This window comes from Protopterus annectens, chromosome 7.part0, assembly GCF_019279795.1.
Source record: "Protopterus annectens isolate FY-2018-M chromosome 7.part0, PAN1.0, whole genome shotgun sequence".
NCBI lineage: Eukaryota > Metazoa > Chordata > Ceratodontiformes > Protopteridae > Protopterus > Protopterus annectens.
Genome location: NC_056739.1, coordinates 286,462,143 through 286,484,708, shown reverse-complemented (window position 1 = coordinate 286,484,708; position 22,566 = coordinate 286,462,143). Strand labels below are relative to the sequence as shown.

The 22,566-nt window shown below is 41.1% G+C and overlaps 1 protein-coding gene across 30 annotated transcripts in view; it reads right to left on the bottom strand.

The window, feature by feature from the left end:
* The window catches only part of NFASC (neurofascin), a 2,999,343-nt gene that overhangs the window by 1,863,807 nt on the left and 1,112,970 nt on the right, over positions 1 to 22,566 (bottom strand). The gene's annotated exons all lie outside the window — the stretch shown is intronic.

The following is a 22,566-nucleotide window of genomic DNA, read 5'->3' as shown; positions in this document are numbered from 1 at the left end:
ACAGCCAGTGATTTGAGAAATATTCTGTTAGGAGCTTTCTGAAGCTGTCTGCGTCAAGAGTGGATAGAAGGTTCTGCGGAAGAGAATTCCAGGCTTTGGCTATAGTGTGAGAATGTAATGAATCACTGGTTCCCTATTACACCATCGCAGAAGCAGGTTGTTGAATGAGTCTTTGTCGAACAGTAAAGCGCGAAAAGGCAAAATAGCGAAGCAGCATTTCAGCGAATTCTTTCCCCGTGAAAGAATTTGTTTGGCCACTTTTGCTACTTTGCCTTTTCGGCAATGTAGTGCGATCTCGGACTTGGTATATTTAAGCAGGGGTTTGTGGGTGGCACAGACCCCCATGCTGGGGGGTGTGAGGGGTAAAGCCCCCCATGTTAAGTAATGTTTACGTTTTTTTGTTTTTTGTTTTGGAACAGTGATTGTTTTCCATTGGAAAATAATCACTGTTCTGAAGTTTCGACATTGTAAGCTTTCGCTTACATGGGGTCGATTATCTGTCATTCACTCTTCTGAGCATGCGATATGATAATATAGACCCGAATCACCTTGAGAGTTGTGGGTTTTGTTAACCTTGAGCAGTATTTTATCTGCTGACCTCAGGGAGGTAAGGTTAGAATAGGGTTGAACAAGGTCAGATAAGGCTGGGAATAGTCAGGCTTATGAATAACAGAGTTGCTACTATTAACTGGTTGAAAGTGAGTAAGTTAATGAGTTCAGTCCAGTTCAATTGTTGTAGGGCAGTACAATAATGAGATCTATGGGGGAGGTCTGCGGCAAATTTAGCTATTTTAAAATAACAAGATTCGAGGTTATTCAAGTCTGATCTACAATGGTTTGTGAAAACATGTGTGCAGTAGAGAAGGGTGGATAGGAGGTGAGTCCTACCCTGTAGTTATTCTGGCATGATTGGTTAGAATGCTATACAGTGCACCAAGTTTTATATGTACATTTTTGATTATTAGAGCAATATGTTTGTCAAATTGTGTTCAATGGGTGCAACTGCCATTGGAGGCAAAGAAAGAGAGCTGTGTTGGTGTGCTTTTTTTTTTTTTTTTGAGGAAATGGAGAATGCCATAAGTTTGGTTTTGTTGGGGATTAAATGAGTTGGTGGTCTGATAGGTATTTTTTGATGCTATGAAGGACAGCCTGAGTTTTTTCTTGGAGTTCATTTAAGGTGGGGGCAGAGCAGATAAGGGAAGCATCTTCTGCATATTGAATGATGGTGGCAGGTTTATCTAATAAAGAGAAGTAGGCCCAGGATAGAGCCTTGTGTGATGCCAGCACTAATGGGTAATAGGGATGAAAGTTTATTTTCCCATAAGGTGGCTTGCTTATGGTTAGAGAGATAATGGTAACATAAGGTTTCAGAGCTGAAATAAAGATTGGCAAGCTTTGTTGAGGAGAATTTGATGAGATGATGTGCCAAATGTTTTTGACATATCAAGGAAGGAGGCAGAGACAAGGTGTTTTTTGTTTGTAAGGTGGTTTACGGTATTGGTAAAACTTATGAGAGCAGTGTTAGTACTATGTTTGGGGCGAAAGCTGTGCTGAGTATTAGATAATAGGTTATTTTTAAGGAGGTAGTCTAATATCTGTTTATGTACTAGGATGGTGCAGTGGTGCAGTGGTAGCACTTTCACCTCACAGCAAGAGGTTCTCTGGTTAGATTCTCAGCTGGGGTGCCTTCTATGCGGAGCCTGTATGTCCTCCCTCTATTCGTGTGGGATTCCTCCGAGTGCTGTGCTTTCCTCCTACGTTATAAAGACATGCATATGGCACATTTCTTCCGGGGCCTCCACTGAAAATTGGCTTTGTTCCAAGTCGGACTTTCCTGGTTAACAAATGTTAAATTAAATAAATAAATGTAGATTTTGGCAAGTGGTGAAAGAATAGCTATGGGTCTATAGTTGGAAAGATCAGTAGAGCGACCTCCTTTGTGAACAGGTATGATATTGGATATTTTCCAAACAAGAGGAGCATACTGTTCAGAGATAGAGCAGTTAATAAGAATAGATATAGGGTAAGAAATAGATGGAGCAGCAATTTTTAGGAATTCACCTGGTAGCTGATCTGCAGCAAGAGTACTAGGTTTTATTTTAGTAAGTAGATTCTGCATATAATTAGTTTGAATTGGTCTAAGAGGAAAGGCAAAGTATTGGGGTCTGTGGAGGAGGGTGGTATTGAGAGTGTGGAATTGGTAGTATTGCTAAGTAATGATGTAATAGAGGAGATAAAGTGGGTATTGATTTGGGTAACTATACAGTATGTAGAGCAGTTAGTTGTTGGGGCTGGAGTGGATGGTTTTCCAGGGTTAAGTAGGAGATTGATTGTTTGCCAGAATCTTTAGGGATTGTTTTGGTATTTAAGTTGGCATGTTTGGAAGTCTTGTTTTATTTGCTTTTTAGCTAGATTTATGAGCTGTTGGTAGGAAGCATAATTGATATTATTTTTGATTTTGTGATAAAGAGTCCAGGCATTACCCATTGTTTAAGAAGAAGAATAGTTTCTTTATATAGGTATAGAAGTTATTTGGAGAAATTTTCCTGATCGGGGCAAGTTTATTGAGTATTTCCAGGAAGGGTTTATTGATGTACTGTACTGCAAGATCCAAATGTACAGTTTTTCGAGGTGACCAGTTATGTTCACAGAAAAGGGTGTTGAATAGAGAGGGGGAAAACTGTTTTTTATTGCAAACATATCGATAAGTAACTTTGTTGATACACTGGGTGCGTTTTTTAATTAGATGGGTTGTGTAGTGGTCACTTAGATAATTAGGGAGACATCCTGTAACATAACTATTTTTGGATTTATTTGTTAAGATCCAGTCAAGTCAAGAATTCTTATTGGTAACTTTGTCAATACTTGTCAGTTGGGAGATATTTTGGGTGAAGTCATATAGGTTAATGAAGCTGATAGGGGTGTCAGAGGAACAGGCAAGCCAGTCAAGATTAAAGTCTCCGAGTATTATAGTTTCTTGAGAAAAAGTGGAGGAGGCCTCAGTTTGCATGAGTTCGGCTCCTACCATGGCCTCTGAGCCGACCCCTGTGGTGCAAGGGAGATCTTCTGATCTTCAGAACTGGAAGTCTCATCTGGCCATGGACGTGAGGCTTTGATGGCTATGAGGAGAGGACTTTCCCCACCGGCATCCTCACTATCAGTTCCAAACATTCCTTCCCCAAAAGCACCGGTGTCCATCTTGGCACAGCCGATTCCACAAAAGTGTAGAGACCTGAAGCCTCAGGATACCCCAGCATGTGAACCCCTCTTTTCCAAAACCTCTCCAGAATGCCCTTCTGAAGAGGTCCCTCGGAAGAGATTATACTATGTAAGAGGCAGCATTTAGACTCCCCTGAGGAGTCAGTCACATCTGATATGGACATTGATGAATCAGAAGGGTCCCCACAGTCACCCTCTGAGGATGTCTCCTTTGCAGAAATTCTAGAGATTCTTAAGCAGAGAGGCAGCTTGAAGTCCATTACCCCTTCTGAAAAGGAGTCCATCTACCTGAATGCTTTTGGGTCTCACCTTTCCACCACTTGGGTGTCTCTGCCTTTCGACGAGCTCATGGAGTTAGTTTGTCGAAAGGTGTGGGAGTCTCCAGACACAGTGGTGCCTGTCCCTCGGAGGCCAAATAAGTTTATTACATCCCCAAAAGACAAGACATTCCTGACAAAAGGTGTCCCGGTAGATGCTATGGTGGTGGCGGCAGCCACCAAAAAGAAGTTGCCAGAAACATCCACATCTGTCCATCCCTGAACAAGGAGTCATGTACGATGGACAGCTACAGAAAGCGCATGCTTTCTTCAGCAACCTTTACACTCAAGTCCCTGAATTATCTTACCTATTTCACTAGGTTACAGAGAGATCTCTTAAAAGAGCTTGGAGACACTCTCCAGAGTACAATAGCTGCGGGGGTAGCAGATAAGGTACCCTCGCAGCTTTCCATCCTCAATTCAGTAGCCAACTCATCCACGAGTCTTGTTTCTTATGCAGCCGATGAAGCGAGTAGGTCAACGGGTTCAGGAATTGCCCTTAGGTGACATACCTGTATGCGCTTGTGCATCTTTGCGGAACCCTTCAAGTCATCCTTTGTTAATACCCCCCTTAGATGGCTCATCCTTGTTCAGGCCTAAAGGTCAAAGAAACACTAACCAGGTGTGAACAGGAAGGGAAGACTCTCTCTCTGTCATCGGAGTCCATTTTTCCACACCTTCTAGACCATACTCCAAAGGTCAAAAGGGAGGAAAAAGGTGGTTTTGAAAATCACAGACAGTTTTCCAAGACACACGTGGTGAGCCTTCCCCCAGAGGCCGAGGGGGAAACAATAATGGAAAATGCCAACCATGTGACAGAGGGGGCCCACAAAACCAGGGCAACAGAGAATCCTTATTTGGAAAGCCCTTCAAGTGCTCCTGAAAGGAGGCCCATCTGTCCTTCTCTGGAGGCAGTTGGGGGTTGATTGTCTTTGTACCCAGAAGCCTGGCTAAAAATAACAAAATACAAATGGGTACAAAGTATCATATCCAGAGGTTACTCTATACCCTTTTCCATGCCATCCCCACAAATGAAAAGCATCCTGGACATTCTACCCAGTCGCAGTGAACAAGCAACCATAAAAATTCAGAAGTTGCTAGAAAAAAAAAAAAAGAGTCATCCAACCGGTCCCTGCAGATCAGATAGGATCCAGAACTTACACAAGGTTCTTTTTAGTTCCAAAGAAAACATGGAGTGGAGACCCATACTGGATCTCAGCAGACTGAACAAATCAGTAAAAAAGATAAAATTCTGGATGGTTACACTGCACTCAATGCTTCCCATTCTGGGAAAAGACAATTGGATGTGCTCTATATACCTCCAGGATGCATACTACTACATAAAATTGGACAGGCCATCCAGGAGTTATCTGCGCTTTCGGCTTGGAGCCAGTCACTACCAGTTTCGAGCTCTGCCCTTTGGCCTCACTACATCCCCCAGAGTATTTAACAAATGCATGGCAGTAGTTACGGCTCATCTGAGATGTTTAGGATTCCGGGTGTTTCCATATGTGGACAACTGGCTCCTAACTGCCACCACCAAGCATCTAGTAATAGAAGCAAAGGACACCACTTTGAAACGCTGTGCTCATTTAGGGATTACAATAAACTATGAAAAATCTGCCTTATTGCCATCTCAAAATATTATTTTTATAGGCGCAGATTTACATATCACAACAATGATAGTAAAGCTTCCACCAGAGAGAGCATGGGACTTTCGAGTATAGGTTCTAGATCTTCTCTTCAAAATAAAGATTCAGGCGAGGACAATTCTCAAAGTGCTTGGCACTATGGCAGAAGCAATAAATGTAATCCCCTTAGCATTGCTGCACATGAAAATTCTTCAGTGGCTTCTATTCACCCAGTGGTCCATGCAGGAACTTCTAATGTCGCACCAGATAATATTAATGGAATCTTGCAGGAGAGACCTTCGTTGGTGGCTCCACTCCAATCAAGTGACTTTAGGCTGGCCTTTTTTTCCAACATCTCTGATAGCCACAGTGACCACGGATGCTTTCTAGATATGGTGGGGGTGCATTATCAGGGAAGAACAGCCCAAGGCACTTAGTAGGATCACAAGGCCCATTTGTACATCAATATCCTAGAGATGAGAGTGGTGCTTATGGTGTTGCAGGCATTCCAAGACACTCTTCCGATAGGAACAATTGCAATCCAGACAGACAATACGTCAGTTGTATGGTATATAAACAGACAAGGGGGAACCAGGTCTTACACCCTCTGTCGAGAGGACCTAAGAGTATGGCAGTGGGCAACTTCCTCCCAACGCTTTCTAGTAGCAACTCCCATCCCAGAAATAAACAAAGTGATAGCAGACAAACTCTGTAGGGCAATTCTGATGCACCACAAGTGGTCCTTGAAATGAGAAGTAACAGAAATGATTTTCCACAGATGGGACCAGCCGTGCTGTAATCTTTTTGCCACATCCATGAATACAAAATGTAGCAGCTACTTTGCCCTGATCCCCCCTTTGGGGGAGTCCCCAAGGGATGCACTTGTGCATGATTGGCCCTGGATCTTCTCTACACTTTCCTTTTCAGTTAATACCCAAAGTTCTTCAGAAAGCAAGCACATTGGGAAGGACCTTAATACTGATAGTCCCTTACTGGCCTTGTCAAATTTGGTTCCCCTTCTTGTGGCCTCATCTTCAGGAGGAGCCTTGGATTCTGGACCCAGTGCCAGATCTTCTGACCCACTCAACGGGAACTCTCCATCCATCTGTTCAGACCCTCAAGTTGGCTGCTCTAATTCCAAACAAAGCCAGGCTAAAAAACGTTTCACCTGCAGTGCCACACATCTTGATTACTTTTCACAACACATCTACGAGAAAATTATATCTTGATAAATGGAAAAGATTTTCAGTCTGGGCCTTAGAGAATCATATTGACCCTTTTTCAGCACCTTTATCTTCTATTCCAGAATTCTTGATGAAGCATTTTTAATGAGGGAGCAGCTACAGTAACTATTCGAGTTCAATTAGCAGCAATTTCACATTTTCATTTTGGGAACAAAGAACCAAATATTATGTCCCACAGACTTTCTAAAGCTTTGAGAGGCACTAACCTGTTGAGACCACCTATAAAACCACCACTTCCACCATGGGACCTAAATTTTGTATTATCCCATATAATTCATCTCCCCCCTTTGAACCTGCATCATCATGTGACTTAAAGTTCTTAACTTGGAAGATTATTTTCCTAGTGGCTATCACTTCAACTAGAGGATTTCAGAGTTACAAGCTTTATCTATCAAGCCCCGTATATGTTATTCCACAATGACAGAGTTTCACTCCGCAAAATCCCTTCCTTTTTACCAAAGGTATGTTCAGAATCCAACTTAAATCAATCCATAAACCTACCTGTGGTAAAAACTATGGCAATAAGGCAGAATATATGTTACACCAACTTGATGTTCATAGATAATTACGTTTCTATCTGCACAGAACAAAAGAATTCAGGAAAACTGACCAACTCTTTGTATTATTTTCAGACTATAAAAAAGGTGCTTCAGTAGCAAAAACTACTCTATCCAGATGGTTGTCAGATTGCATCTCATTCACTTATCAATCAGTAAACAAGCACCTTCCAGACAATATAAGAGCTCATTGTACTAGAGCTGTTTCAACTTCTTATGCTTTTCATTCAAAATTACCTATAGATACCATTTGTGCAGCAGTAACATGGGCAAGGCCTCATACCTTTATCATTCATTACAAAGTCGATTTGGCCTCCAGCCACTGGAGAAAATTGGTGCTAGCGATGCTGTCTCTTCAGTACAGAATGAAGGCGAGATAGGACAACTTCACATAAAGAAGTTATGTACTCACCATAACGTTTCATGTGAGTTGTCCATCTCGCCTTCATTCTTACGTTCCACCCTCCTACCCCCAACCAATAATTTTTGGAGACAATAGTTTTTGGAGGATCGAGAGGTTCCTATTTGGGCATCTGATAGTCTTTGACCCTCTTCTTGGCTTGTAAAACAATGGCTAATTCTTATATACGTATATTAATTCACCAGCAAACAAGATCTGGGGAAGGCACTAGAGCATCATGGGATAGGGAGTGAGCCATGAGCTATTTGGAGACCTTGAGCTTAAGTATTAGGCCGAGTCGGTACCAAGGACCGGTTCTGAACCCATCAGTACAGAATGAAGGTGAGATGGACAACTCACATGGAATGTTATGGTGAGTACACAACTTTTTTACCTCAGTAACCTTGCAGTATACTTGCATCTTTTTTTTTTTTTTTTTTTTTTTTTTTGCTTTTGCCTCTCTTCTTTTGTTGAAAAGTGAGGGTAATATAACTGCTATTTTTTGTAATACATGGCCTTTGAAGGCTGGCCATTTGTTTTGAAGTCATCTTGTTATTAATTCCATGGGGTCAGCATTACTTTAAGAGATTATGATTTTAATAAAGTCTGGGTCATTAAAAATTAATCTTGGGACAGTGTACTGCTTCAAACATGTACCTTTTTGGTCCATTAATGAGCAAACATGAAAGAGCCAACTGCCCAGGGCTGTTGTGAGGCCTGACACTGCAGGTGGTGGGCCTCCACATACCTGGAAAGTCAGTTATTTTCCTGTCACTCCCACCCTGACGAGGCATTACTATGTTTAGAAACTGGACTACTACTACTAGTTACATGAACTAATGCAGAGTACAACAGGGTTTTTTGTATTTTTATTTTAATAAAACATTTGGCATAAAATACTTTTTTTTAATTTATTTTCTGTAATGTCTTACTTTCATGCAGTAATTATTACATATACAGTTGTGATAAATCACATAGGAGGATGGTGAAAGTTGGACTATTTGAATACAAACAGGTTTTAATTCAACTATTTAATTTTGTGAAGTATAACATTTTTGTTAGTTGTTTGACAGTTGTAGAACAAATACATTTTCCACATTTAATTAGGCCATTTTAGTTTGTCAGTAATGTTATTTTTGCAGTTCCTTTCTAAAGGAATAAAGTACAGATTGCTGTAATATTTAATTTTCTTTCTTTTTAGGCATGCATTAAAATGCCATGTTGTAAGTTTAGACATTTGATGTTTCTGGTTTCCCTCAGTGTGATTTTCTTTCTGTACTGGTTGAGTTGCTGATAGCTGATTGTTGCTCATGTTGTAGATTTTCATTTTTGTAGAATCTTTTGCTCCATTTTTCCCTATCTTGATCTGTTAGTATCCAGTAGCTTGTAAGGGTATTTTCTGACTTGTATCCTCCTCTTGATGTTATTTTTCTTAGTGCTATTTAGGCTTTTGCAAAGATTTATACAGCTGTTCCTATGATGTTGTGATTTTTTAAAATATTTTATGAATGGGTTTGCTAAATATTTTACGGAAGGGTTTGCCAAGTTAGTTATATGGGCCAGCATGTCTCGTAGATAATTTTACAATTGTTTTACAGTATGTTTGAAACTGAAGATATTGTCTGGTAAATTTTTTTTGGGGGGTGCGTAAATAATGCAGATATGTTTTGAGATAATTTTGCTATATATGATGATACTAGGCATAGTGTGTCTCCATTCTGTTCATTTATTTGTCCACTGTATCCTTCTTAGTTTTGGATGGGTTTTTGTGGTTCTGTTTCTCCATTCATTACAAGCATTATGCATTTTGCTTAAGTAGCATCTGTTAGTATGATAAAGCAAGTCTGGTTTTAGTTTCTTTATACTTCTCCACATCATCATCATCTTTCCATATGTAGCTGTGAATCAAGCCATACTTTGGTTATGAGTCTGTGTGGTGTATTTGGTGATAATGCTTTGGATTATTTTCTTTTTTTGTAGACCATCTTCTTTTGGGATTGCAGGATGGTGGCTTTTGGGATTGGAAGATGATGGCTTTGAGTGTTTTTTGTTTTCTTTCTTATTTTCAAATTATTTTTTATCATGACCTAGTATGCTGTTTGTAGTTTTAAATAGTGGATTTGTTATGTTAATTTTTTTTCTGTCTTCACTGCTGGAGTTAAGTACTCTGTTTAGTCCAGCTCTTAGTGATATTTAGCTCTGTACTCCTTTTACTGTTTGACTTCACAGTACATTTTAAATAGTGTTGTTAATTTTATATCTTGTCAGTTTTTAAGTTTATTTAGTACATTTTTGTGTCAAAACAATTCTTGTTCATTTTGTGTTTCAGCGTTTACTTACTGTAGTATTATATTTATTTTAGCTCTTTGTTACTCTTTTGACTGTATTTTGAGTCTCATCATTTAGTGCTATTGTTGAAGATAATGGCTTGTTATCTTCTTCACACTGGTTTTCTTTTGCTGTTGATTGCACTGGTAGTGGTTGGTTTATCATCTCTTTCATTTTTGGTGATGTTACTGAAGACACTTTTTTCCTGTTATTTTTTGTGATTTTCTTGCTTAGTCAAAGGTAGTACTGTTGTTTATATTTTCAGATGTTCCTGGTTTTCTTTATAGATTGTGTTGTCTTCTGTATAAGATGTACATAATATATAGTTTCCTTTTTTACTGATGACTTCCAGTAACTTGCTTAAGTCACTTGTGTCAGTCAGTTAGCACATTATATTAAAAGGATATGACATTTTCTTTCTCTGTTCTTATCTTTTGTTTTGAGTTTATTTTGTTTTCTTCTTGTGTTGCAAGTGGTTTCTGGTCTCCTGGTCTGAGGTTATCAGTTGTTTGGCTATAAGGTCACAAGAGTTAAGATGGTTCTGTTTTTTCCTCATTGGATATTTGAAAATTTGTTATATGTTTGTATTTTTATATTTTTTATATTCAATAAAAGTTCTTGCATTTGTTTATTAGGTGTCACACTTAGTTTGGTTTGTAATATTTTCCCTCTTTTTTTCCTTTTACCAGGTTTAGTGCAAGTCTTTGAAAGGTTAAGCCTGTAGCATTGAGATATTTGAGGTGTTGTGTATGTCACAGGTGAGTTTTTATTTTCGATTCTTGGCTGGGGTGCCTTCTGTGCGAAGTCTGCATGCCTTCCCTGTGGTCGTGTGGATTTCCACCGGGTGCTCCGGTTTTTTTCCACATCCCAAAGACATGCTGTAGGTGGATTGGACACTCTAAATTGGCCCTATGTATGAGTGTGTTTTTATTTACTTATTTAATTTCTATTTGTTTACCAGGAATGTCTGATTGGGTCATGGATGACCTATTTTGAGTAGAAGCTCAGGGAGAAAATCTCTCAGTCTTAAACACATTAAGTAACAAATTTGATTTGCGTAGATCTGCTTAGAATGCATTTAACAAAAACAGAAGGAAAAAAAACAATAGAAAATTCATGCTGCAGTAATTAACAGTAATTCTGTTACATAAGCAGACAGCTGTAACTACAGAGAAGAAAATGTGGGTAAAACAGGTTTAAAATATTTAACGATTCTTGCTGAATAAACGAGGAATGAAAGAAAAAAAACACAGCTGAAAGATTAATAAGAAAAAGACAGAGTTAAATGCAAACTAGGATATCCTTGCATATCACTGCTGCAGTATTCCTAACGTAATGGGATCTCCTGCCAAGAATAGCCCATCATCCGGCCAATATACCAAATCCTTTAGTATCTACAGGCACTGTACGTAACGTATATGCTCCCTGCATAAGGTATAGAGCATAAAAAAAGAAGTTATGTCTTACCATAATGTACCATCTGTGTTGTTGATTTTTGAGCCTCGGAACTGACTCGGCCATTTATTTCAGCTTGAGCCTTCCAAAAGTCTCGAGCTAGGCTTTACCCATAATGCTCCTCTCTAAATAACCTCAGATCAAGTTTGCTTAAATTTGTGTCAGACAATGGAAGATAAGAATGAGAGACCAGATATGTGTCCTCAATAAGAAGCCTGTTCTGGGAAAATTCAATCCACTAAGAGTCTCAGACTTGGGGAAGGAGAGAGGGAATGTCAAGAATTAGTGAAGATCAACAACACAGATGCAACATTATGATAAGACATAACTTTAACTGATGTTGTCAATATTCATGTAATCCTTGACTGTGGCGTGTCCCTAGCTACCTGAATCTTGGGAGGTCACACAGAAGAATGTTCCTAAGCACCATCGAACCGAGTGATGCCCAATCCCTAGAGACATTGATCCAGTTTGTAATGAGTGATAAAGGTATGAGGGGAAGACCAAGTGGCTGCTGCACAAATATCATCTAAAGAAGCTCTGGCATGAAAAACTGCAGAAGTTGCCACTGCTCTGGTTGAATGGGCTTTGACTGGGCATGAAAAGTGGATGCCTTTTGACTGACAGATAAATGTAATGCAATCTTTGAACCATTTCGCCAAGGTAACCTTTGAAAATGGGTTGCATAAGGAAAGCAAGGAAAAGGCAACAAACGGTTAGATTTCTTGAAAGCCTCTGTTTTGTGAAGATAAAATTGCAGCTGTCTGTGGATGTCTAATAAATGAAGGGAATACTCCCCTTTATTGGAAAAGTAAGGGAAAAAGACCAGTAGATGAAGAGCCTGATTGATATTAGATTCTGAGACTACCTTCGGTAAAAAGGATAGATTTGTCCTAAGGGAGACCCAGCCTTTGTGAAATATTATGTAGGGTGGTTTGCATGATAAGGCTTGAAGTTCAGATACTTTTTTGGCAGATGTAATAGCCACTAAAAATAAAGTTTTTCTCATCAGAAACTTTAGGTCACATGTAGCTGATGGTTCAAAAGAAGGTAAAGGCCTGAAAAACTAATGATAGATCCCAGAGAGGACTCAGTTCCTTAATTGTAGGTCTTACCATTAAGACTCCCTTTAAAAAGGCTTTACAAAGTTTATGTGACATAAGGGATAACCCATCAAACCCCATATGAAAATTAGAGATTGCAGCAAGATGGACTTTAATTGTTGAGGCAGAGGAACCAGACTGATAGAGGTTAGCCAAAAAATCCAAAACTTTACAAACAGGGGTCGTATAAGGATCAGCTCATTCATAAGGGCCCAGTTTGCAAATATTTCTCATTTACTCTGACAACAGCAGAACAAACCTGCCTAGCAGCACCCAAAAGCCAGTAAAGTAAAATATACAAGACAAGAATAACCAGCGAGACTGCCACAGCTGAAGTACACTTTAATAAAGATAAAAAATAAAACAATGGATTAATGATAAAAAATAAAACAATGGATAAGTGCCTTCACGTAACATATGCTTCTTCAGATACTCTGATACAGTTTCCTAGTAGAACGTTTATGACGGGCCACAATAATTTGTCAGACAGGACAGGAAAGGGAAGGATGCCTAACAATTATGGGAATTGGAGAAGCAACGCCATGAGCTTTAGATGTTGGAGGTTCAGATGAACCATGCCCTCCATATGAAACAGCAGATCTGGAGCTGGGTATGCATGGAATGCATGGTTTCCAAAGAAGATGAGGCCAAAGGAAGGGAAAACTAACTTGTCGAAGCCAAAAGGGGGCAATAAGGATTATTGAGTTCTCTGACCTCTTGGCTTTCTTTAGAAATTCAGATATCAGAGGAGTCAGGGGAAAGGCATAGAGAAGACCAGGGTGCCAATCATGGAAAAGAGCATTTCTGGGTGACTCCCCTGGAGGGGGGATTAAGTCAAAGTAACTGCTGCACTTGTTCAGAGAGGACGCAAAAAGATTGCAGCAAGGCTGGCCCCAGTGACGAAAAATCTCTTTCACCACCACAGGACTGAGAGACCACTCATGAGGCATGATAATAGTCCTGCTGAATTTGTCTGCTAAAACATTGGAGCTCCCTGGAATGTACATTGCTGTGAGAAAGCAGTTGGAAGAAATCATCCATTGGCAAACTCTGAAGGCTTCTGGACACAGTGGGTAAGATTTGGTTCCCCCTTGCTTGTTGATATACCAGACTACTGACATGTTGTCCATCTGAATTGCTACCATTCCTAAAGGAAGGGCATCCTAAATGCTTGCAATGCTAACAGCACTCCCCTCCTCTCTAGAACATTGATCTGAAAGTTGGCCTCCAGTTGGGACCATGTGCCTTGGACTGTCTTTCCCAGGTAATGTCATCCCCCACCCTATCTGAGAAGCATCCGTAGTCACTATGGCTAGGGCTTGGAGAAGGATGAAGGGTTGGCCCAAAAGAGTCTCATTGGAGTGTAGCTACCATGAAACATCCTGTCTGCAGTGATTGGTAATCAGGATGTGTTGAGATATTGGCTGGTCTGTCAGAGACCACTGGGAGACTAGCAACCATTGTAAGATTTGCATGTGATATCTTGCCAAGGGAAACAGAGTGATTGAGGCTGCCATTGAGCCTAATGCTTGAAGGACTAATCTGGCTGGAATGCTTGTGTTCTGGTTAATTTGGCTGAGCTGAGATCTGATCCTTTGTAGCCTTTCCAGTGGGAGTGAAGCAATTCCTGTAACTATGTCTAACAGAGCTCTGATGAATTTTAGTTGCTGTGAAGGCTGTAAATGTGACTTTCTGAAATTTATTGTGATGCCTAGAGATGCACAGAGATGCAGTCTAATTGATGCCTGGTGGTGGCGGTGAAGAGTCAGTCATCAAAGTATGGAAAAACTCAAAATCCTCGCAGTCTGAAATGAGCTGCTAGCACTGACATGAATTTGTTGAACACTGTGGGGGCTGAGGTGAGTCCAAAGGGCAGTGCTTTGAATTGGAAGTGACTGGCTCCCAATTGGAAGTGCAGGAGGCCTCTGGAGCGTTTGTCCATTTTTATGTGGTAATACACATCCTGGAGGTCTATAGAGCACATCCAATTGTCTTTTTCCATGAATGCAAGTATAGACTGTACCAAGATCATCCAAAATTTGGTTTGCTGAACTGCATTGTTGAACTGGCTGTTATCCAAAATGGGTCTCCAGTCCCCTATTATTTTTCGTACTAAAAAGAACCTTGAGTAAAACCCTGATCCTATTTAGTCTGGTGGTACTTTTTGGATGACTCTTTTGTCAAGCAGTTTTTGAATTTCTATGACTGCTGCTTCCCTGTGACTGGGTGAAACATCCAGGAGTCTTTTTTTGTGGTTTTGGACTTATCGAAAGTGGAATTTCTTAACCTCTGGATATGATTCCCTGCACCCATTTGTCAGAAGTTATAAGTTGCTAGGTGGGTAGGTGCAGTGATAGTCATCCACTGACTGCTTCCAGAGGAGGGCAATCAGGCTTCCCTTCAGGGGTGCTTGTAGGAAATACCAGAAAAAGAATCCGTGGACCCCTGCTTCTGCAAACCACTTCTGCCTCTGGGGTGGCATCTTCCATTACTTACCCCTCTGCCCCGGGGAAAGTCTTTGTCACTTGAATCCAGGCAAGGCCCTTGGGATTTTTTAAACCAGTTTCACACTTCTGTGGTTCCTAGAATAAGGCCACTGAGGAGTGGAGAAACATACGCCTAAGGCAGAAAGAGTCTTCTGATCTTTTTAACATCTAGGCAGAGTGTCTTTAACCTTGGGACCAAAAAGGGATGCTCCGTCAAATGCAGCACTGATGAATGATGCTTTAAATGGCTCCACAAAATCACACAAGGACATCCAGGAGTGTCTTCTAATGGCTATGCCTGAACTGCTCCTGTCATCCCCTCAGCTGCATGAGCAATCAGCCTCATGGACGAGTTAGAAATCACTTCAAGGGTGGCAAGCTGAGAGGCAACTTTGTCCTGTACCCCTTCAGCTACTGCTCCTGAGAGGGTATCCGAGAGCTCTTTTATTAGAACTGTCTGTAACCTTGTTAGGAAGATGGATAGTCAGACTGTCTTCAGCAAGTTCCTTCTTTGTGGCTGACACTATCACCATGGCATCTATGGGTATGCCTTTAGACCAATGTTGCTCTTCTTTGGGGGTTGAAAGTATCTTATCAGGTCTCTTGGGGATCAGTTTGATGGAGTCCAGCAACTTCCATGCCCACTGAGTGATCAATTTAGTGACATTGTCAGTGGGCAGAGAGATCCAAGAGGTAGAAGACTGGGCACAAAAAACCTCCAGGTATACAGACTCCTCTGAGGAAGGCTGGAGGGAAGACCAGCCATCCCTCTGTTTCAGGATCTCTAGGATTTCCCCAAAGGAAACATCATCAGGGGGTGATCTGGGGGAACTTTCCCCTTCATCAAAGTCAGTATCTTCAGTGAAGGACTCCTCTGAGGAATCTAAGTGCTTCCTCTTGCACTTTTTCTTCGCAGGAACTTCCTCGGGCAGATGATCCGGGAAAGTGTCTGAAGAGGAAACCGCCAAGGTGGGTCTTTCCTGGGGCTTTTGAGACCTCAGTCCTGGGGAAGTGACTGATGGAAGCTCAGGTCGAGGAGATGTGGAAGTCTGTCCTGACAGGGATAGCAGACACTGTGAGTCGTCAATGGACAAGGCATTCTCCATGATTCAGAAGGCCGACCACCCCCAAAGAGGGATGGGAGCCCAGAACCAAAACAGACTCCTTCAGAACTGAGGTCCCATCCTGCACCGAGGAGGTGAACCCCGAAACTGAAACCCGGTTCAATCTTATGAAAACCGAAGCACCAAGGGTCATGGATGGCTCCGAAATTAAAGAAATCGATCCATCCATCTCGGAACTGGCCAGGGAGTCTCGATCCTGAGAGACCTCCAGTACTGAAAGCATGGAGGAGCTCAAGGCAACTCTGCAAGAAGTTGCTATCAGAAATGAGACAGTCGATACCGGGAATATCAGAACCAAGGGCTACAAAGACTCAATAGGAGTTGGAGGAGGAAGAAGTGATGGTGTCGTGGTAAGGTCAGTTCCGATGCCAGCTTGGCTAGGAACCGAAGACAATCCCCTTGCCATCAGGAGCTGATCCACCAGTCTCACAATATCAGCTTCAGAGAGACTCTTATTGGACCAGACTGAAGTAGTTGAAGGAGACCTAGGGAATCCGGATTGACAAAGGGGTTCGTTGGTCTATCTTTGAAGGGATCAATAAATGGAGAATATCTGGATCTCAGAACAAAAGTTAGTGCTGACTGCTCTGGTACTGATGCTTCTCTCGGTGCTGGGGCAGTTGAAATTGGATCTGAAGTTTTGGTTGGTGCAGAATCCTTTTTGGCATTATGTGCCATGGAACTCTTTGACACCGAAGGTTACTTAGAAACCTTTTTGGGTGCTTCCGAAGTACTGGGAACCAAAGAAGATCATTCCTTAGAAGAGGATGATGTTGATGATCAACTGGCTTCCATTTTGGACTCAGAAATGGTGTCATCAAAATCTTTTTTTAAGCAGTCCTTTAAGAATTAACTTGTTTTTCTATTTGGTGAGCATCCTAGGGGAAAAACCATGGCAAACTGAACAGTTCTCCTGTAGATGAAGTTTTCCTAAGCAATATACACAAAGAATATGCCCGTCTGAATTGGGCATTTTTCTGTCACATTTTTGGCAACTTTTAAACCTCAAGGTGCCCTTAGAAGACTTGGCCAGGGATTCTCTCGTCAGCTATAATAGAAAAAAAAAAAAACAATGCGTGCACACACACACACACACACACACACACACACACACACACACACACACACACACACACTCACTCATTCACAGAAATGGTGAAAGAGTTTTTTTTTTTTTTAAAGAGAAAGAAAAAAGGTAAGAAAATACCAATGATGATACTATATAATACCTTAATATGTAAGAAAAAGAAGTACCAACAATGGTACTTAGAAAGAACTACCAAGAGTAGTGGGGAGATAGACGGAGAAACACACACATACACTAATAAAATAACAAGAGGAGTGCGTAGATAAGAAAGGCACTAGAAGTAAAAGGGAGACTTATCCGAGACACAAAATAGGATACTGTAAAGTATAAACTTACTTAAACTATCAGTCAAAGCTCAAGAGCAGTCGTATGTGTCTGACACACAAAGCGGCAAATGAGATCTGAGGTAATTTAGAGAGGAGTATTATGGGTAAAGCCTAGCTCGAGAGTTTGGAAAGTGCAAGCTAAAATAAATGGCCAAGTTGGTACCAAGGCTTGTAACAGAGCCTACAGTCAAGGATTACGTGAAGATTAATAACATCAAATGTAATGTACGGACACACACATGTCAGAACTTCTTTGCCTCCAATCCAGTCATCAATACTGGACATCTGTCTGAAAGTCTTTCTCCTGTGCTGGTTACCGAGCCTTTTTTAGATAAGTGTCCCATTGGAGCTGTTCCTTATCTTTCTCTTTTATTTTTAGTGTTGTTGGTTTCATGTCATTGGGAAAAGGAAAATGTCAGTGTGGGAGGCAGGTCCCCCATAGATATCATCATGGCCAGTGTCTTTTTTGTCTGTGTGTTTCCCACTATCACACACAGTGTTCTATCTGCCAAGCATTTTTCACCAAGACCCTATGTAGTCACCTCTCCTACTTTGTCTATTTACCTTGAAAACCAATGTCTTAAGTTGCTGGCTCAGGGTGCTATGCTGGAATCTTCCTGTCCTGAGGGTTAGCTGTTGGCCAAGAAAAAGTAAAAAAACTCAGGTCTGATACTGCTGCTGTCCAGCCTCCCCCAGACATCTGTCTTGAGGCTAGTGAAATCCCAGAGCATTGTCCAGTTGTTGCCATGAATCCCTCTGCCATGACCCCATTGGAGACCAGCATGGATCAGACTTCTTGCACATCCTCTGAGGCTTTCCAAATGTCTGCTCCCGACACTGATGGGGAATCTCAGCTAATTATATCAGAGGGACCAAGGGGGAGTCCACAGATTTTAGTGAGGGTGAAGATCCCTACTGCACTTACTGAGTGCTGGCAAGGGTCCAGCCCTCCTAGGGCTATACATGTAAATGTCCCCCACAGAAAAAGAAACGGAAAACCAAGCATATTTCCTCTGCAGTTAAGGATCCCCAGCAAGAATGGCAGGATTTTACTCAGGGGTTAACGCTTTAATGGTTTTAAAACCTCTTCAAGGGGTCACTGAGCCTGCCCCTCCCTCATCTTCCACTCCTTTTAAGAGACCTAGGGAGCAGTATTCCTTTGATGAGGATCAGGATTTGGGGGAAGAGTCATTAGCCTACACTTCTCAGATCCCTTTCCCCTTGGACTACAGTTTGGAAAAAGAGAATTCTATTAATCCAGATTCCCATTCAGAGGAACTCTCCTTTATGGAAACTATTTCCCATATGATGGAACTCTTTACGTGGGTTTATTCTCAGGTTTCTGATATCAAGAAAAGGTATTGTGAGCTCCTTTAGATGAAGTCTCCTAAGACTTCTGTGGATCCCCCAGTTCTGGCTGCCCTCCTGGATACCTTTTCAGCAACTTCAGTAGCCCCTGATTCTCAGCCCCCAGCTTCTAGAAAATTTGATAGATTTTACAAGGTGCCTGATGATTGTAAATTAATATATAAATGACCTTCTACTGATCCTTCTCTGCTGTCTCCTCTGACAAACCTACCAAGCTGCTGCCCTCTGCCAGGTTGCTTCCTTCAGATAAGGATAGTAGGGCTATGGAGAGGCGGAGTAAAAAGGTCTATACTGTTGCCATCCTGTCTTTATGGGCTATTAATTGCCATACTCATATGACCAGGTATGTTTAGCTTTCCTTTCTCAGGTTTTTCAGGTGATTTTTACGTTCTTGATTCTGAGGTGAGGGCTTTGGCCCTTTGCTGGGTTCTACCTCTCAAGTTGCCCACCACTCTATTAAGTATCATGATGCAGCTGATGCTTCTTACAGGGCTACTGCATTTGGTTCTGTTATGAGGCATTACTCTTGCTTTCATCTTCAAGCCTTACCTGATGACATTAATGTCAAATTATTCGATGTTCCTTTGGATAATAAAAAACTCTTTGGTACTGCTGCTTCTGAACTTTTTAAATCTCTCCAGAATAATGGCAGAGCCTTGCAGGGGTTTGTTTCTCCTATTCCAAAGTTTCAGAGAAAACAAGAAACATACATGCGTTTTTTGATACACCTACCTGACTTTATTAAATTATATTCCTTGTATAATACAGCACACTTGTTAGATGTAAGTTAGAGCGCATTTTAAATTTGTTTGAACATTTTTCCAGTAGGCAATGAAGCAAAATGCATGTACCAATAATGACAAAACTACCCTTTACAGAACATTTCCATAACAGACTACTTCTACACATAATATACATTATATATATAAAAATAAAAATACAGAATCACAGTAGTGTAAGCCATAGGCATGTTGCACAGCTTATTGCACTTATTTACACTTGTAGGGGGGGGGGGGCAAACACCAGGGACACATTTTAAACATTGCTTGTATAATTTTGGAAAGTTGCTTGCATAAAATGTTGTGTTATCACTGTACATTTCATTGCCAAGTCTTGAACCCAGAACCCTGTGCACTACAGTCAGAACAACATACCACTAAGCTAAATCAGCAGTTTCCTGAAAGACAGGAAGACAAACTTAAACGGCTATCATTTAGTGAATTCAGTTCTCACTTATCAGCATAGCTCTCAACCTCCTAGCACAAAAATACAGAACAAAGCCAATAATGGGGGAATACAGCCCCAAAATAGCGACACATTTCAAATACTGATCTTATAAACTTAGAAAATTGCTAACATAAAAGGTTTTGTTTTACTGTTCCTGAAAACCAGAGATTTAATGAGGAACAGAACAAAACAAAAATGTGAGGTATAAATTCACAAGTGATGGTGGCTAGGGACTTTAGGCTCTTTTTACCTGCACCCAAGGTGCATGGTTTGAGCCTGTGTACCTCTAGCCACCAGATGTATCCTGCTGAACACACACACACACAGAGTCAGTGGCATAAGGCATATGTAGAACACACACACAGGCATATGTACAAGCATACTGCAGTATGAATAAACTTGTTTAGAAATTTGTCACTGTTTTAGTAATCCCTTTTAATTCCAGAAGCACTGTGGTCTAAGGCTTAGTGCATTGACTGCAACAAATTAGCCGTGTAATTATAAAATGCTTGTTTCCCACAAAGTCTAGTGTCGTCTCTTTCTCTTTCTTTCTGATAAGAAAACTGCTGCATATTTATGTACCTGCAGCTGTTCTTAAGTAACTGAGCTAAGTGTTACACAACAGAGGCAAAATAATCTGCCATAAACTTGTTATTTATGTGACCTGTGACTTGTCATTTAGCCATACACTGGAAGAAATATTTATTGCATGAGTTGTATCTTGTACTTTTTAGCTACCTTCAAAGTCACAGGTCAGTAACTATTTTCCTGCAGAGCTATAATATATAGCTTACATTCTGCTGGTTATTGCTCACACAGCCCTGAATAAATGATCATATTTTGGTTTAATCTCAAAATGCTGCCTGTCTCACAATAAAGATTTAGGATTCCTTCTGGCTATCACTCCAGATGTGTAGCTTGCACAGTCCTAAGGGAAACTACTTTCTCTTGTAGTTTGTCTTGAGAAAAACAAAACCACATATAAGTCACATGGTGTCACACACACACACACACACACACACACACACACACACACACACACACACACACACACACACACACACTTCTCTCTCCCTAAATGCACTTCTGAACAGTTATTAACACGTCCGTTCTCTCCCTAAATGCAGCAGCGGACTGTAACTTACACACCACTCTGCCCGAATGGCAGTTCAAAGGAATCTGAAATCTGCAGCTCTGCAGTCCATAAAGAAATCCACCTGCAGCTCTGTAGTTAAGAAATCCGGCTGCCAAGTGACATTCTGTATTCAAACCCGTGCGTTCGGGACGTTGCATAGCTGATACAATTGCACATCCGGGAACATTGAGACATTGCAAGTGCAAAAGTGAGGGGGTGCCCCTCCCCCTCGATCTATTGTTCCAGCGCCCATGTCTATGGCTCTGGTGATTTTTCAAAGAAGTCCACCAGGTTTAACAGGCATGACCTGCCTTTGACAAAAGCAAACTGTATTGGATCATGGGTTTGGAGATCACATATATCTCTATTTATAAGGTCCATGGTGAGTCATTTCATGGCCTTACATATAAGGCTGGTTAAGCTTATGGGTCTGTAGTTCCCAGGGTCTGTTGTTGTACCCCCTTTATGAAGGGGAATGAGGGTTGCTGTTTTTGATTCAGCAGGGACAAAATCAGTACTCAGGCTGTGGTTGAAGAGAGTACCTAATGGAGTTGCTAACTTATGTTTTACACCATTTAAAAACACAAGTTGGGATGCCATCCAGTCCCATAGAGGCTATGCCTTTGGTCATGGAGAGAACATTAATAACTTACTCACTAGAGATGTAAGGTGAGGGAGATGTAGAGGGAATGCTTTGTGGAATGCTTAGAGGGGACGGGGGGTGAAAGTTTCACCAAACCTGTCGGCTAATAGGTTAGCTATTTTTACAAAATCAGTGTGTTTGATGCCATCCACAACTAGTTCAGCACACGTCTAGGTCCTACCTTTTAGGTTAGGGATATAGCTGAAAAATGCTTTATGGTTATCCTTAGCTATGGTTGCTAAATTTCTTTTGAAGTTGCCCTTAGAGGTTTTGTTCAAGCAGAGGAGGGTGTTATTCCAGTGCTGGGACCTCTCGTTTTTATTGTTAGACAGCAGTTTCTTCCTCTTGTGGTACAACTTACTAATATTAGATGTCCACCAGGGAAATTGTTTTTTCTTGAAGATCTTGTTTTGACCCTATCAGGTACAGCTGTGTTAGTCTAGCTGTCAGGTATCTCACAACTCTTCAGGCTGTTCATTCCCTCAGAGCACAATCTAGTGGCAGACTCTTTGAGCAGGTCCAGCAAACAATGTCACAAAAAGATTCGTTTTATATATATGTAAATGTGCCTTTGTCACAAGTGATAATTCAATAAAGGTGTTTAAAAAAAAACAAAAAAACAAATAGATGCTTCACATACATGTGTTCCTGGACATTGTCCATCAGTGGAATATTCTTCAGATACATCTTTTTGCCTTCCCTCTCTGAACAGACAACTTCCTCTTTTCTGTTCCAGTGTCCCAAGTCCTCTGGCTTGGAAAGTGGACTCCCCATCTTTTCCTTGGAAGGGGATGTTTCTGTATGCCTTCCCTGCTCCTCCTCTGCTTCAAAGACTTTTGCAAGAGATCAGGCAGGACTCTCCCAAAATCTTGTTGGCGACTCCCTTTTGACCCAGACAGCACTAGTTTCCCCTTCT